The 13,578-nt window shown below is 38.3% G+C and overlaps 1 protein-coding gene and 1 pseudogene across 4 annotated transcripts in view; one reads left to right on the top strand and one right to left on the bottom strand.

Annotated features, from left to right (window-relative positions):
- Nucleotides 1-13,578, bottom strand: part of ANK2 (ankyrin 2, neuronal) — a 583,270-nt gene that overhangs the window by 281,178 nt on the left and 288,514 nt on the right. The gene's annotated exons all lie outside the window — the stretch shown is intronic.
- LOC105516257 lies at nucleotides 10,356-11,646 on the top strand (annotated as a pseudogene). The gene has a single exon (XR_001002460.1). The product of XR_001002460.1 is annotated as a glyceraldehyde-3-phosphate dehydrogenase pseudogene (transcript).

Here is a 13,578-nt window from a genome sequence, read left to right as displayed (position 1 = left end):
AAAAGCTGATTCCTTCCACAAAGCATCACGACCATCAATGGGATAAGCTTGTATTGCCTTCAAAGGTAAGGAGCACACTGTCCGTTCACATTTAAACTTGAGAGCCAGCATAGACTGCCCTTCAGAGAGGGCATATTTTATTTTAAAGACAGGAGATAAAATGGCCATTTGCTGTCCTCACTGTCCAGCACTCCATTGATCAAATTCCAAAGAAAATCCTCTGCAGACATCAGGCATCAGTCAGGCAGCGTTCAATAACAACTGAGCTAGCCACATGCAACTTAATCTCTCCCTTCACTTTCCCTAGCCCTGCCCAGGAGAAGCAGCTATGCAATTGAACAGCATATATTGTCACTCTACCACAAATGTGATGTGGGTGCTGAGTGGAAAGAGAAGCAGATGCACTACGAAGACAGCTAAAACATCACCTAATCAGGGAAAAAAAAAAATGTGCTTACTTGAACTGTGTTTGAACTATGTGCCAAGAGTTCATTATTCTAATCAAGTTCGTGGTGTTAATCCATAGGTGAGGCTTCCTCTGTTTTTTGGAACTAATGAGTGATCAACAGTAAGGAAAAGCAAACTGAATAAGTGAGTCCGATGGCATAGAACTCTGAATTTGTTTTACCTGAAGCCAAACCCAAAAGCCAATTTGATAATGCACAATTACCAAAGCAGAGCTTGCTCATAATATAATAGATCCTACTTTCTTGTGATAAGAATGTTTCTACAAGGAGATGATTTGGCTAAAAGGAGAATGCAAAAAAAGGTATCTTCCTTCTACTCCTGCCTGAGGAAAGGAAGCAAGGACACTCCAGCTCTAAATCAAAACAGGCGGTTTTCATAGGCTGAGAAGGAGATGTAGAAGTAGTCTCAAGACCCCCAAGTGTATGCCTCTCAAGCTCATAATGCTTCTGAAGTGTCACAGGAAATGTCTGGCTAGTAACAGTGGTCAACAGACAAGGAATGAAAAGCTACCCTCTGGACACCCCTTGACATAAAGAAGATAGAGCCGCACAAAGTGTAGGTCATAAATAGTGACCATTCTGTCACCACAGACCTCCCTTTATTATGTCAGAGGAAGTCTGGGGATTACAGGCAGCAGCCACACTGCAGTGGGCAGAGGGAAGGGAAAGGTACAGAGAAGCGAACATTGAAAAAGCCACAGTTCAGAAGCAAAAGACATTTCTATACACATCCTGTCTCCCCCTGCGTCCTCCCAACCCCACTGCCCCCTCATTTACTCATTCCCAAATGGACAAAGATGAGTGTGCAACAGCGTAGCTTGTGGAGTCTACCTGTGTAAATAGGCTGGATTTGCTAATTGTGAAAAGTCTTCCAGTGAAAAAATCCCCTCACTAGAGCTTCGTAATCAAATTTATTTTCTGTGCTCTCTTTAACAGAAAATAAAGAAATTTATTCCAGAGTCAGAAAAGCCCCACAATGTTAAAATCATTCTTTTAATTTACTATAATAGTAAACTGAAAGCCTAGGGATTAAACTTAAAATTTGCCTTTTAAAGTATCCTTTGTTTAAAATAAAAACTTTCTCATTGTCCTCATCTTATTAGCATAAACAGCTTCTATTTATAGTTGTATCTTCTCATCATATATAGTTACTAAAGGCCTACTATGAGCCAGTTATGAAGCACTGGGGATCTGGTAACAAAAATGACCAAACCCTTGTCCTCATGGATATGAAAATCCAGCCAGAGAAGTGATTATTTTCAGCCTTCCTGGAACATCTCAGTCACTTTGTATAATCTACAGTGACTGCAATTACTAATATTCAGATCTGGCTAGAAAGCTGCTTCAAAATCTTCAAATGCTTAGCCCAAGTTTCAAACTAATATCTTCAAATGTCTTCTAAGGGCTGCTTTCTTCTCATAAATGATGTTTTATTCTATTGTTCACAAGGTTTTTTCCAAAAAATGCACTGATTTTGGATAAGAAATCCTCATCGTCTATTAAAGGATTGAAACATTACAGTTAATATCTAACTCTATTTATTGTTGTGTTTTCAAACACATATAACTTCCCCTTTTGGTTTGTAACAGCTTTTTATAAAAGCTCTGGGTATATTTCTTAGCCCTTTTACTTTGGTCAAATGAAAAGCACTGAATTGTGGTTAAAATGTGAAAATTCAATCTCAAGCCTGTTAACCCTCAATATCACTGAGGATGTTTTTGTGTGCTTATTTATGTCATGCCTTTATCCATGAAGAAATTTGTTGTTTTCTTTGGGAATTATATTTTTACTTACAAATTATATGTTAACAGCTTTAGCATCTCAAGGGAAACAAATTTATTGGTAATTTTGATCAATACCTGAAAGTTTTACATTTACCCAATGTCACTTAGATGCACCATTTGGATAAACTGTTTGATAGAACATTTTAATTTGACTATTTGCAAAAGAAAAAGATTGATTTTTCTTGATTGGGATAAAACTATTTTTAATTGTTATTCTTTATGTGACTCTAAGTCATGTGTATCTTAAATTTTCACAAAATAATTTTGTATTTACATATAAATTAGTAATGCTTAAAAGCCTGTAAATGTAATTTTAAATGACTTGGCTATTATTCTACACTTTTTATAGACATGAATTATAGCCTTCTAATTCAGTATGCTTGGCCAGTAAATAATTAGCAAAAATATTTTCTTATTTTTCAAAATTAACAAAAGAAAAATGGCAAAATGTAATCTTAGAGCATATCCGAATCAACTGTAGATCAAACATTAAATCAATGATGTGTCAGGTCTCCAGTTTCCCAATCCAAAGCCCTTATTGTTAAAACACAAACCTAAACACTTTCAGCAATTCCAACAACCAGTTCTATGGCCAGTAAAGTCCTGTGCAGCAGACACTACAATAAATATAAAATACTTATAAAAACATGTTTCAATAACACAACCACTCAAAAAACAATCCACCTGCGGCTGCATTGTTGGCACCAGAAAATGGAAGTGCTACCATCTGGTCATTTTTCACCTGGAGAAAATGACTATTGTATCCATGGGTACTTGGCAATTTTTATGGAGTTGTAAACATTTGGATTATTACTGCTTCTGGATGCTGTCGTATTTAACTCTTTTTTTCCCTCTGAAAGAGCTTCTATGATCTATTTTAACTTCTTTACCAACAGACATAAGATATGCTTGCATCTGTTGTTTAATTAACCTGCAAATAAAATCTGTTGCTAGGCATTCCTTGTTTCTTGCTTTAGGCATGTGATATGGTTTGACTGTGTCCCCACCCAAATCTCATCTTGAATTGTAGCTCCCACAATCCCCATGTGTCATAGAACGGACCCAGTGGGAGGTAATCGAATGATGGGGGCAGGTTTCTCCCACGTTGTTCTCATGACAGTGAATAAGTCTCACTAGATCTCATGGTTTTATAAAGGGCAGTTCCCCTGCACACACTCTCTTGCCTGCCACCAGGTAAGACGTGCCTTTGCTCACCTTCCACCATGATTGTGAAGCCTCCCTAGCTATGTGGAACTGTGAGTCCATTAAATCTGCCTTTCCTTTATAAATTACCCAGTTTCTGGTATATATTTATTAGCAGCATAAGAATGGACTAATACAGCATAACCAGCACTTTTCATTTTATATCCACTCATGCAAACTCATATTCCATAAATATGGAAACCAAAGTATAAAATTAAATAAAATCTTCTTTAGAAACCACATTTTCACGGGTAAGGCATGTTTGAGCTTTTTTGTGTGACATGGTCTTTGTATCACTTCTAAATCAGATCAACAATCAAAACACTAAGCACCTGTATGAACAGCATGTGTTTCCAGCTAATAGGAGCCAGGCATTCAAACACTACTGCTGAAACAAACTAGAAATACTGGATAAAATATAAATAACTTCTTAAAAGCAACAAAGAGCTGGGATGATAATAAGGAACTGCCAGGCAAAACTGAAGGAAAATGGAACCACGGAAAGATAAGCAAGCAGGGAAATTGCTTTTGTTTCCTGAGTGCATTTCCCTGCAAACTTGAGCTTTTATTTTGAAAACTTCCAAGGCAAGAGGGCAGATATCAAAGGTCAATGTCTACACAAGGTGCACAGTCTAATAGGGAGCCCTCTTCACAGTCATCTGAGATCTCAAAAAGCAATACTCTAAGGGTAAGAGCAGAATAATAAATAACCAGCCCTTCAGCAGATTTATAACCTGGGTTTTATCGCTGAGACTTACAACAAAACTCAAGCTTCGAACTTGGTTTAAAATGCTCCACAAGTCACTTGTGACCACAAAGCCTGGCAGAACAGAAGTAAATGTCAAAGACAACCAGGTGTACAGCAGAAACAACAAAAGAGAGAAACAGGTCTATAAAGACTTCAAATAACTGAGCTGTGAACAAGGCACTGTGAAACAAAAGAGATGGAATAAGGGAAGCAGTTATGGTTCCCTAAAGTAGTATCACTTAGTTGGGAAGTTAAGCAAACTGAATTCTTTGAGTACAGATTTATTTCATGGGTGTTTTTTGTTTTTTTCCACTACCTCTCCACCAAAACATACTACTTTGCATAAGAACAGATGATTACAAATGTTAGCAAATGAGAAATATGAGCATCAAATGAATGGCAGAAACAATATGTACTACAGGACTTCAGAAAGTGATACTCTTTGCTTAATACAAAGTTTTGATAATGATGTAATAAATCTTAACAGAGAATTGCAATTTGAAACATTTGAGAATTCAAAAGCATCACCAAAATCTGATCAATAAGATGTAATTGAAAGAACTCAAGTAACATTTTTCTCACAAATTAAAAGCTTTTTATAAAAACCAAACTTGATGGTTCAGGTAGAAACTTTGGGCAATATCTAACCCAACTAACTTTGTAAAATAAAAACATCTGTAGAGTTTTTTTTTCTGCTTCAAGTCCTGTGATACACATAGCTTCAGTTCCATGTCTTCACAGAAAGGAGTAAATTCTCTCTCTCCCCTAATTTCTTGAAAAACAGAGTAGAAGCTCTCTCAGCAAACCTTTACTTAAGAAAATGTTTCCATTTTTCTCTATAAATGCTGACTGATGCCCACCATACACTAAAAGCTTGTAGCTTACTAGCCATTCTATAATATGTGTACATTCTTCTTCCACTAGTAAAGTTATACGCTCAGCAAGAGTCAAGTATGTTTATCCCAAATCTTTTGATCCTATTGTACTTGCTATTGCAATTACATAATTTAAATAAATCATATATTATCTAATGAAAATATGAGTTCCAAACATTGTTGCTTTACAAAAATTAAGACGAATGCTTTGTAAGAACTTGATAAAGAGGAATTTCTACAATATTGCTATTGAATTATGGGTGTGGCTGAAACAAATCAAAAAGATTGGGGAGGAAGCTTCAAAGATATTTAGAAGTTCTACAATCAAATTGTTTTGCAAGTGTCTTTAATTACTGACTGCATTTAACAGATAATAAACCAGAGAATATAGGTGAGACAACACCTACAAATAGGTATTGTTTTTTTTTTGTTGTTGTTTTTTTTTTTTTTTTTTTTGAGGCGGAGTCTTGCTCTGTCCCCGGATCTCAGCTCACTGCAAGCTCCGCCTCCCGGGTTTACGCCATTCTCCTGCCTCAGCCTCCCGAGTAGCTGAGACTACAGGCGCCCGCCACCTCGCCCGGCTAGTTTTTGTATTTTTAGTAGAGACGGAGTTTCACCGTGTTAGCCAGGATGGTCTCGATCTCCTGACCTCGTGATCCGCCCGTCTCGGCCTCCCAAAGTGCTGGGATTACAGGCTTGAGCCACCGCGCCCGGCCGGTATTGTTTATTTTTTAAAAGACAGAGCTAAACCCCAAATTCTGGAAACTGCTTAAATAAAATATAATTAAATAAAAGGTCTTGACATCAGATCATTGGTAAAAGAATGTCCAACTTATATGTTTCAAGTTGAAATAAAATGTTTAAACTAAGCATACGTCAGTTTTTTCTCCACTTCAACCATCTTTTTTATTAACTAATCAAATAATGGTTTGCTACTGCCATGAAATAAAGCTTCTTTATGTGGTAAAGGGCCTCGAATTTGGGTTTTTGAATCCTAATTTGGGTACTATGTTGGGTGCATTACTTCACCTTTATGGGCTTCAATCTCATTTCACATGAATGAAGACAATATCTACCTAACAGAACCAAGTGAAATAGCACATGTAAAACATCTGGTAAGAGATCAATAAATGGTAACTGCTATGATTATTGTTCTGAAACAAAACAAAACATGAATATAAAAGCATAAGAGAATAAACTAGACTTACAAGATCGAAACACGATGGATGGACTGGAAATAAGATAGAATCACCCCCAAAGATAGTGTGTGTGCAAAGAGATTGCTGATCACTTTGAATGGTCAGCATCGTTAATAAGCTCACACTTTTTATGACTATTTGGTAATGATAAAATCCAACACTGGCTGGGTGCAGTGGCTCATGCCAGTAATCTCAGAACTTTGGGAGGCCAAAGTGCGTGGATCACCTGAGGTCAGGATTTCAAGACCAGCGTGGCCAACATAGTAAAACCCGGTCTCTACTAAAAATACAAAAATTAGCTGGGCGTGGTGGCGTGTGCCTGTAATCCCAGCTACTTGGGGGGCTGAGGCAGGAGAATCGTTTAAACCTGGGAGACTGAGGTTGCAGTGAGCCGATATCATGCTACTACACTCCAACCTGGGCAACAGAGCAAAACTTCTTCTCAAGAAAAAAAAAAAAAAAAAATCTAACACACAACTTGGAACACTGCAGAATGAGTCTTAAAATCAGTGAGCATGTGTGCTTGAGAAAGTATTTAATATCCCTGATAGAAGTATAGCTATTCATAGTCATTTTAGTTAATAGACTTCATTACTAAAGATTTAGACCAGGCTTTAATTAGAATAAAAGGACGCCTCACAAAAGCTTTGTTTCGAATGGAAAAACACAACAAAGAACAATCACCATTTGACATCAAATTCCAAATGGAAGTCTCTGTAATAGGTTCTTTTAAAAATAGATTTATTACCAAAGCAGAGTAATAAATAGGCAGGAGATGGACCTTCATTTCACTCCTAGAATTGATCCAGTTTTAGTTAAGCAGAAACTGGCCCAGTTACAGGAATAAAATATAAGAATACACAGTCAACCAATCTGTCAGCTTGACACACCTATGAAATATTGTGAAGAAAATTTGTTAGAATAAGCATATTTCTCACTCATTAGATTGGAGATGAAATGTCACCTTTCCCAAACAAAACAAAACAAAAACAAACTAACAACACATACAACCACACGGTAGGAACTACAGCTGTAATTGAAGACAAAATCCACGAAGAGGAACTTCTGTAACTTGGGCATCATTCTGCTTATATATTTTCCATGCAGTGTCAGCATTAAGGATTATGACTGAACCCAAAAAGAGATGACTTTAAATGTAGAAGTGTATTTTTGGGTAAATCAGAGTGGAGAGTTTCAATTATCCTCCACACCTCTCTGGGCCTTCTGGAGAGGCAGCTTGGAGACCCTTCTCCAATTAAAGCAGAGAGTGTATCTCACTTCCATACTGTAAAACTCTATCTTAAGAAAAGGATCTGCTGCTTAAAACAACCTGAAAACCACTGAAATAACCCATGTGAATTTTTTTGTCATGTGTGTTCACAGAAACTAATGGAGATTGGTAGCCCTCTGCTGGATGAAAGATATTAAATCCAGTTGCTCTGAAGTACTATTTGAGGAATTAGAAGTCTTCATAAGGTTTAGACGGCTACTTTAACACTTGCTGTGTATATTTTTGTGTTTAGTGGATATTTTTCTGTTTTGCGGAAGAGTAAAAGAGAATATTCTTTCTGTCAAGCCATACTATATAACAGTAAGCTAGAATAACTGAATACAAATTATAAATTTAAATTTTTTGAGTAAAAATAGGAATTGAAAGAAAGCTAGTAAAATTTAAGCTTCAGCAAAATATTTATAAGTTAGCAGTTGCCACATCTCTCTCCCAAATCTCTAATGGGGTTAAGGATTTCTCTTAACTTCATTGTAGGTTAAATCAAAATATGTATAACCAATTTTTTTTAAAGTTTGTTTATGCAGTCTCACACTGTACACTAGTATACATTGAGTTAAATCTAGTCTTACACATATTTGAGTAATATAATATGATCAGGTTTTTTGTTTAAGGTAAGAAAATTTCAAACATGATGGTAGAATTACCATAGACCATTCAATTTTTAAGTTGGATATAGAAACACGATTTGTGAAGCATGTCAGATCATGGAACAATACAGAAATTGTTTCACAAATGAACCTTCATGCTTATAGCTGACCCAAATGGAAAATGATTTAATGTGTGTTTGACAGCAATAGTAAAATTAATGAGTCTTGAAATAGTTTCCTATAATCCTGGATCAATTTTTGGTTAATTTTATTCCATATAGCTAATCTTTTCAAAATCCCATCTTTCTATTGTAGCAATTAAAACTGTCTCTTACTTTCCACCTTCTCTTTTCTCTTGTTATATGTCTGGCCTCTGTCACTGCTGCTTCCTAAATCAGTTGATAAGGTCTTGCCTGGTCCACAGTCCCTTTAACTTTCCTATCCTCACCACCTGATACTGACTTCCAAATTTTGCTAAAGGATTAAGGAATTCTTTTACAATTCTCCAAAACGCAGGACCAATTTACTTTTGCATCTCAGTTCAGATAAAAAAGTTTAAGCTTTGATGTCAAATTTAATTCCAACCTAGGTTAATTATATGCCTAAGACTTCAGAAGGGCTACCTACTCATAAAATTTGCCTGTGACCAACTGCTCATAATTTTACTAAATAGCCAAAATTCCTCTCCTCCTGAATTTCTATTCAGCTTCGCCTGTCTGCTAGGGCACCCCTGTCATGCACATTAGCTTCTCAATCTGATTGGATTATCACCTATTTCCTGGAGTCATTTTCTAGGGTTACCACAACCATCAGGCATGCTGAATTGAGTTATATCCTATTTTTGCTGCTCACTGTCCATAACTAGATACTTCCAGGAGGAGTCCCAAGATACTATATTACCTAAATTATGTTCTTTATTGTTACCCATCATTTCTTATTCCACTAATTTTAAATCCCACTCACTTTGTTTGCTATATTTTTATGATCCTGTGTTCTCTTTCAGATTTTTCCCAATTATGCTTGTTTTCGTTGCTGTTGTTGCTTTTCTTTGAGATGGAATCTTGCTCTGTCACCAAGGCTGGAGTGCAGTGGCGCAATCTTAGCTAACTGCAACCTCCGCCTCCTGGGTTCAAGCGATTCTCATGCCTCAGACTCCAAAGTACCTGGGACCACAGACGTGTGTTACCACACCCAGCTAATATTTTGTATTTTAAGTAGAGACAGACTTCCATTATGTTGGCCAGGCTGGTCTCAAACTCCTGACCTCAGGTGATCTGTCTGCCTCAGCCTCCGAAAGTGCTGGGATTACAGGCATAAGCCACTGTGCCCACCCCTCCCAATTATACATGTGTTCCACAATTCCCTTCTCTTCTTCAAAACAACTATCTATAGTTGTAGAGCTCTTTTTATGATAACAAGGTTTTTTAAAAGGTTTTATTTTGTATAAACAAAAACTAATTGCTTTGCTTTTTCACCTCATTTCCAGAGCAGACTTCCTACCATGTCTCCATCAAAATCTAAAAAGCAGAGAAAGAAAAGAAGAAAACAACAACAGCAGCAACCCCAGCATGTTGAACTTTTGAACAAAAGATGGTAGCATTTCACCTAAGGAACAGGAACATTAAGTAGGAGTTATAGTCTTACCTCACCACTGAAAAGAACAACAAGCTGGAGAATGATAATGTGGTCAAAGGAGATTCAGCATTCAACCTGTTCTTATTACTTATCAAACCCTAGGTTTCTGAGGCCCTTGGTATTTTAAAAAATACTGCCTAAGTCAGGATTTTGTCTGTCTTCAGAAGGAAGGAATCAAAGGCATGGGGGAAAAAAGTGAACAAAAATCACAACTAATATTTTTTAACTTAAAACCCAAATATCAGTATTTTATTCTACATTGAAGCTTAAGCATCTTACTCTTGTTTTATATTTAAGTAAATATTCAGATGTGTGTACATATTCCACTTCCTGAAAATGACTAATGGATATATTCAATACATATACTCTATCAACTTTATATAGCTGACTGTTAAAACACTGACAATAAAAGCTTGTACTCCTAAATGTTGATGAAGCATTAAAGGCACAAATAATATTCAGTAATGCATTTCCAGAGATCTTACGTGCTTCAAAAGTACCAAAGCAGTCTTTTAACTGGATTTTGATTAGTGCTAAGCAGAATTTTAAATTATTTTAGTCGGCTCTCTGCTCCTCCTGTTCGAGAGTCAGCCACATCTTCTTTTGCATCGCCAGCGCATCCCTGAGACACCATGGGGAAGGTGAAGGTCGGAGTCAACGGATTTGGTCGTATTGGGCGCCTGGTCACCAGGGCTGCTTTTAACTCTGGTAAAGTGGATATTGTTGCCATCAATGACCCCTTCATTGACCTCAACTACATGGTTTACATGTTCCAGTATGATTCCACCCATGGCAAGTTCCATGGCACCGTGAAGGCTGAGAACGGGAAGCTTGTCATCAACGGAAGCCCCATCACCATCTTCCAGGAGCGAGATCCCTCCAAAATCAAGTGGGGCGATGCTGGCGCTGAGTACGTCGTGGAGTCCACTGGCGTCTTCACCACCATGGAGAAGGCTGGGGCTCATTTGCAGGGGGGAGCCAAAAGAGTCATCATCTCTGCCCCCTCTGCTGACGCCCCCATGTTCGTCATGGGTGTGAACCATGAGAAGTACGACAACAGCCTCAAGATCGTCAGCAACGCCTCCTGCACCACCAACTGCTTAGCACCCCTGGCCAAGGTCATCCATGACAACTTTGGTATCGTGGAAGGACTCATGACCACAGTCCACGCCATCACTGCCACCCAGAAGACTGTGGATGGCCCCTCTGGGAAACTGTGGCGTGATGGCCGCGGTGCTCTCCAGAACATCATCCCTGCCTCTACTGGCGCTGCCAAGGCTGTGGGCAAGGTCATCCCTGAGCTGAACGGGAAGCTCACTGGCATGGCCTTCCGTGTCCCCACTGCCAACGTGTCAGTGGTAGACCTGACCTGCCGTCTGGAAAAACCTGCCAAATACGATGACATCAAGAAGGTGGTGAAGCAGGCGTCGGAGGGCCCCCTCAAGGGCATCCTGGGCTACACTGAACACCAGGTGGTCTCCTCCGACTTCAACAGAGACACCCACTCTTCCACCTTCGACGCTGGGGCTGGCATTGCCCTCAACAACCACTTTGTCAAGCTCATTTCCTGGTATGACAACGAATTTGGCTACAGCAACAGGGTGGTGGACCTCATGGCCCACATGGCCTCCAAGGAGTAAGACCCCTGGACCACCAGCCCCAGCGAGAGCACAAGAGGAAGAGAGAAGCCCTCACTGCTGGGGAGTCCCTGCCACACTCAGTCCCCCACCACACTGAATCTCCCCTCAGTTTCCATGTAGACCCCTTGAAGAGGGGAGGGGCCTAGGGAGCCCCACCTTGTCGTGTACCATCAATAAAATCCCCTGTGCTCAGCCAAAAAAAAAAAAAAAAAAAATTATTTTAGTCATTAGTCATAAATTCATGACGATATATACTGGAGTGTCTTTTGACTACTCTCAAAAATTGCCATTAAAATATCACTGACATTCTTTTCCTTTATTTCAAAATTGTTTTTCACTTAAAAGAAATCTTCAGTCTTAGATAATACTATTTTTAAAACAGTTGATGTTTTTATATCATGAAGGCCATCAAACCCAGTCAATTTCTGGCCATCTAAGCAACTATTTCTTATCATTTAATGCCAAGGCTTTTCTTATATGAATGTTTTTTAAAAAAAATAGTGAAAGAGGATGAAAAGTTTCAAGTCATCATGACATAAGCCATATCATAGTATTTGCATTCCACATTAAGGATATCTTCATTTTACGCTAAGGATTATAGCAAATTAAGTTGCAAAGAAATCTCTATTTATAATTTAATCACATCAGGAGTAGACAACACAGAATTACATTTATGTGAGCTTGATGAAAGAGATAATATTTTAAATTAAAATATACTTGTTTTTCTAAGTAAATGAAATACTTAGGCAAATACAAGGAGGAAAAGCAGTTCTGTGAAGAATGCACAAAATTAAATACCATGTTGAGTTAACTTTTGTCCTGTTTGCTTTTCCCCACCTCCCCTCCTCCCTGTGTTATACTTTTCTATTGGCCCAAAGTGAGGAGAATAGATGGATAGGAAAGTAACTTGGGAAAGTGAAGAGGAACCGAAAATGAAGTTAGTCCTGGAACAAAAGGTGAGAACAATAAAGAGGAGGATATCTAGAAATTCAGTTCCATCTAGGCATGTGGTTAAGATACTAGGAAATATATTACTAAATTACTAGTGATCTCCATGTTGCCAAATTTCATAGAGATTTGATGGTCCCTATATTATCTGACTTTTTAACAGCACTTCACAATTGGACATTCTTTCCTCTTTTGGAATTTTCTTTTCTTAGTTCTGGTACTCAACTTTCTCCTGTTCTTTTCATGGACTTTCTGTTTTGCTTCAGTTTTCTTTGAGGTGTCCCCCTTTACTATTGGAACTCAAATTCAGAACTGTCCTGGGGCTTCCTCTCTTCTTAGCCTATTCACGCGCCCTACCAGCAGCATCTGCTCCCATGGTTGTAAATCTCCTATTTGTGCTCAAGCCAAAGTTTCTATCTCTGGCTCTAGCCTCTCTTCTGAGCTGCCCATTTGACATATCCACTTTGATGTCTCACATCCTATTTTTTTATTTTTTTCCCCTGAAATGTTTTTTTCTCCAGACTTCCCCATCTCAGTGAATAGTACCCAGCCAAACACCTGGGAGTTGTCCACATTCAATCTATCCCCAATTCTTATAAATTTTTCCACCAAAATATGTCTTCCATGCATACTTTTTTTTCATCCCCACAGCCACCAGCCACCACTGCTGCTCACCAAGTCTATAACCATAACATCCTATCAGCTCCCCTACTTCTACTCCATTCCTCTGCCAGTCCTCTCAGTGCAGCAGTGTCAAATTACAGAATTGTTTTCACTTAGCCAATGTCCAAATAATTCCAATAAATTTCCACTAAACTTAGTAACAACTCCAAAGCCTTCATGAGCTGGACCCTCTTTGTTTCTGTCTCCTCACCATACACCAGGGACACTGGCCTTCTTTCAGTCCCTATGTGCATCAGGGTCTTTCCCCCTTCAGGGCTTGCATGTGTACTTCCCTCTGCCTGGAATGTTGTCCTCATTCTTGCATCTGACTCATCCTTCAAATCTCACCTTCAGTATAACTTGGTCATAGACGTCTTTTTTTTTTTTTTTTTTTTTTTTTTTTTTTTTTCGCTCTGTCGCCCAGGCTGGAGTACAGTGGCCGGGTCTAGCAAGGTCAGAGGATTAATTAGCAAGAGTCTTTTTTTTTTTTTTGATATACCTGCAATGAGCAATTGCAATGTTAAAATTTTTTAAAATA

This window comes from Colobus angolensis, unplaced genomic scaffold, assembly GCF_000951035.1.
Source record: "Colobus angolensis palliatus isolate OR3802 unplaced genomic scaffold, Cang.pa_1.0 Scaffold279, whole genome shotgun sequence".
NCBI classification, from domain to species: domain Eukaryota; kingdom Metazoa; phylum Chordata; class Mammalia; order Primates; family Cercopithecidae; genus Colobus; species Colobus angolensis.
Note: the sequence above shows the minus strand (reverse complement) of the source record. Positions and strands in the feature narration are given on the sequence as shown.